Source organism: Misgurnus anguillicaudatus, chromosome 19 (genome assembly GCF_027580225.2).
Source record: "Misgurnus anguillicaudatus chromosome 19, ASM2758022v2, whole genome shotgun sequence".
Classification (NCBI taxonomy): Eukaryota; Metazoa; Chordata; class Actinopteri; order Cypriniformes; family Cobitidae; genus Misgurnus; species Misgurnus anguillicaudatus.
This window is the reverse complement of record NC_073355.2, coordinates 4,146,423-4,151,036: the sequence shown is the minus strand read 5'-3', so window position 1 is coordinate 4,151,036 and position 4,614 is coordinate 4,146,423.

Below are 4,614 nucleotides of genomic sequence, written 5' to 3'. Positions count from 1 at the left end.
CCCGCTATGGTGAGTGGACTACTCAAAGGCATTCCAGGGACTGGAATGTATTGGCGGGGGAGGATGTCACGGGGTGACGACTTTTCAGGGCGGAACCAAAAGTTGGGGAAGTTTGGTTCCGCCCGGATGTTTCCGCCCCGACCGGAAAAATAGAAACACCGGACATCCGGCGGCTCCGCGAAGGTTGTAATCAGCCGATTGGGCACAGCTGTGCCTAGTTAAAGAGATCGCTGGGTAATTGGATACCTGGAGTGTAAAGAGAAGTATAAAAAGCACAGTTAAATGACAGTTGGAGTCGAGTGTGTGCTGAGGAACGGAGCTGTGCTCATTGTTAGACGTGGTGACTGGCTATATTTCTCTCTCGTCCCCCCCTCTCTCGTTGCAGTTACGGTGGACCGGCTGAAATTACTGAATAACCCTTCGGGTAGAAAAGGAACTCTGGTCCAACTAGTATTTTGGAAGGAGTAAAACGAGAAGGGATTTGACCTCGTTGCACAACGTAAACAAAGGCTATCTGCTGTGAGTATGTCCGTTGGTGTAGCATAACTGGCAGAAACTTACATTGTGTGATCGTTGGAGTCCTCCAGGATTAGGAAGGCGGCCCTACCCCTATAATTAGCGTGGTGGACGAGCCGCTAGAAGCATACGTCCATACAGCCACAGCAACGCGACTTTGGTCTGGTCGGTTTGCCATCGCCTCTACGTTAGCCCCAAGCACAGTGGAGGATATCGGGCGTTTCCCTTGTGGTGTTGCACTTACAGTGTGGTGAGTGAGACTTTACAAATCATAAGCTTTTTCACGTTAGAGTGGTGCTGTGTATTTGCTGTGGGTTGCTGTGTGTCTTGTCAGAGAAGCCCCGCACCATCTATGCTCTTCCCTGGGCGGAGGACGAAGGGGCCAACGACCTCAGACCTCATTGCCATCATACGCTGTGTGCTGTTTTAAGAGTACGAAGAGACGCAGACCAAGAGCTGTTAAGGGCTGTGAGTAAAATACTAGAAGCATTTGTGGTGTAAGCTTACCTGTGTTTGTATTGTCGCAGAGTCGGAGGCGAAAGGGTCCGCCGCCCCCGTGGTCTCTACGAAAGGGCGCCCCTATCCGGGATTCGATCGGCCTACGGACAGTGGGGATAGGGCAGCGCTCGACCCGGCGAGGTGGTGTGTGACCTCCGCCCCCCTGCTGACCTACAGACGAACCGACCGTGAACGCGATACTTACCCAGAAAGCTGTAAGTAGCGGAGCCGGTGAGAAACATTCAAAGTCCAGTAACAGTGTTTCTGTGTCCTAGCGATCATCTGTGGAGAGAGAGAGGAAAACGAGAGTGAATCAGTAAAGAGCCAACTGTGAACGTGATACTTACCCAGAAAGCTGTAAGCGGCGGAGCCGGTGAGAAACATTCAAAGTTCAGTAACAGTGTTTCTGTGCCCTAGCGATCACCTGTGGAGAGAAAGAGGAAAACGAGAGTGAATCATTGAAGAACCGACTGTGAACGTGATACTTACCCAGAAAGCTGTAAGCAGCGGAGCCGGTGAGAAACATTCAAAGTCCAGTAACAGTGTTTCTGTGTCCTAGCGATCACCTGTGGAGAGAGAGAGGAAAACGAGAGTGAATCAGTAAAGAGCCAACTGTGAACGTGATACTTACCCAGAAAGCTGTAAGCAGCGGAGCCGGTGAGAAACATTCAAAATTCAGTAACAGTGTTTCTGTGCCCTAGCGATCACCTGTGGAGAGAAAGAGGAAAACGAGAGTGAATCATTGAAGAACCGACTGTGAACGTGATACTTACCCAGAAAGCTGTAAGCAGCGGAGCCGGTGAGAAACATTCAAAATTCAGTAACAGTGTTTCTGTGCCTAGCGATCACCTGTGGAGAGAAAGAGGAAAACGAGAGTGAATCATTGAAGAGTCGACTGTGGACGTGATACATACCCAGAACGCTGTAAGCAGCGGAGCCGGTGAGAAACATACAAAGTTCAGTAACAGTGTTTCTGTGTCCTAGCGATCACCTGTGGAGAGAGAGAGAGGAAAACGAGAGTGAATCATTGAGGAACCGACGGTGAACGTGATACTTACCCAGAAAGCTGTAAGCAGGGAGCCGGTGAGAAACATTCAAAGTCCAGTAACAGTGTCCTTGTTGTCCGAGTGGCCGCCTGTGGAGAGAGAAGAAGGCGAGAGTAAACCATTGGGCACGGACAGTGGGAAAGACCTCTACCAGTCACACCAAAAATTGTCTGCCTCCAGGAGAGAAGAAGGAGGGCGCCACGGCTAGCAGGGTCCAGGCAGGAGCCTGACGTTTCCCTCTTCCCCGTTGACGGTGGTTGGCACCCCTGTTGTTCTGTCCCCGTTTACCCGTGGCTGTAGTCTCCCTGGAGGGAGGAGAAGCCATTAGTTTTAAATTTCCCTTCCCCAAATTTTCCCAGTCCTTTTAAGTATTTAAATTCAATAAAGCTTGTTTTAAATTTTACTTACCTGTTTCCGTGTTTGTCTGGTCATTGGGTCGGCTTTGGGGACCTCCTCGAGGTGGGAGCTAAAAAGGGGCGTGGCTTAGTCAAACATAGCCAGCCCCTAGTGGTAGAGCACATATGTGAAGTTTTAGCTTGAAATACCATATAAATAATTTATTATAGCATGTTAAAATTGCCACTTTGTAGGTGTGTGCAAAAATGTGCTGTTTTGTATCCTTTAAAATGCAAATGAGCGGATGAAATTCAAACACTGATCGCGATCGCAATGTTGGTGGTTTGTTGCAATTCAAACTCAATTGTGCTTTTCTCTGCACTAAATGGCAGTGCTGTGGTTGGATAGTGCAGATTAAGGGGCGGTATTATTATAATAAGAGCTCCTTATGACTTTATTAGGAGAGCCACATTTCAACGCCTATTTTTTCATGTGCTTGTAGAGAATGGTTTACCAAAACTAAGTTACTGGGTTAAACTTTATCACATTTTCTAGGTTGATAGAATCACTGGGGACCCAATCATTGCACTTAAACAAGGAAAAAGTCAGATTTTCATTCCATGGCCCCTTTAAGACAACTTGCCCCAAAATGACATGTGTGCTAATTTTGGCTAAATCTCAGGTTTAGCTCAACGTAAGTATCAAAAGACACATTATTGTCTCATCTTTGTGCAAAATAATAGTTTTTAACATTCATTCCTAACAAAGTTGTATTGCATAAGCCAAAAAAATAAGAACATCGTGCCAACGTCAGATTAGAGCGATCTTGACCGCATGTTAACACGAAGTTGAAGTTGTAACGCAAAGTGGCACAAATTTGATTTTTGAGATAGTGTTGGAGTTATGAAAAGTGTGACAGCCCGACAACTTACCTCGCTCTCCCCTACTCTGTCCTTTAAAGTATTATTAAACCTAACAAGTATAACCATATGTTTTGTTTGCACAAGTATCCTGATCCTCTTATGTTCTGAATAAAATGAAACAACATAAATGAGCAATATCTCTGTCATTTTAAGATTTCTGCTTTATATTAAAGACTTATTGTGAATACTGTATAATGTAGCAGGTGTGCATGCTATGATACAGTCTATTATGAGCTACATGTGTGTATTGATTTAATGTGCACAGAGAAGCAGGATTCATTTTTTGATGCTTTAGCGAGCACACCCACAGATCGCCCACAGTCTGCTCCCTGTTCTCGATCTCTATCTTCTGGTGTATACTGCACATCAGAAAAAAAAAACACTGAAATCACCAGTTTGATTGGTTTGCACTTTGCAATATCTAGGAACACAAGTCTATTTTAAAATGTTATGTTGAACACATTTTCACCAGTTGCCACTATAGCTTTCCATGCTGGTGTATTCTTGTGGTACCAACTGTTTCAGACAAAGCCACCCCTAAATGGCACATACAGTAAAACAATGAAATGTGATGGCTTGCCTTTTCCTAAATAAGTATATGTGGTGTTTAGCATTCATGGTAAAACGACTTAAGTTACATGTCAAAAATGTGCTTGTCTTTTTTTCTATTAAATATTACATTTTTTGTCCAAAAATTTGACAGAGCAAATCTTGGTTTGAATGGGCATGATAATAATCAAAAGGTTCAGCCCTATAGTTGGATAGCAGCACCTTAGCCAAACTGACTGTAACATCAACTGTTAAAAAATAGTTAACTGTAACAGGATAATTTATTTTCAAAAGAAAATGTGAGAAATTATCAATTAAATGAATGTTGTAAACTGCAGAGATGCGCATTGTCATTATCATTTAGAAGTGCTGTCTGTATAAGAATGAAAAAAGATTTAAAAAACCATAACTATTATGCACACAAATAACAATTTCATCAATTCCACTACCATGTGAACTATGAATGTTTTAAAACTGGTCAGAGTAATACAAAATCTTATCGTCCTGCTTTTCTCTTGCCTGGTGCTCTGCAACTGCGTGAACTCGAATGCTGTGAGAAATCTGTACAGAGACAAAATGTACTGACATAAGCGCTTCAGCGCACTGCTCTCTGATTGGTGGTTGATGCCGTCTGTCTGACCTTGATTCGTATGTGATTGGTTGATTCGTCTCGAGTGCTGTCTCAGTCTGTACTCTGATTAGTTGATCAGCTTAGTGGGTTGGTCCAGCGCTGACAGTACTTACAA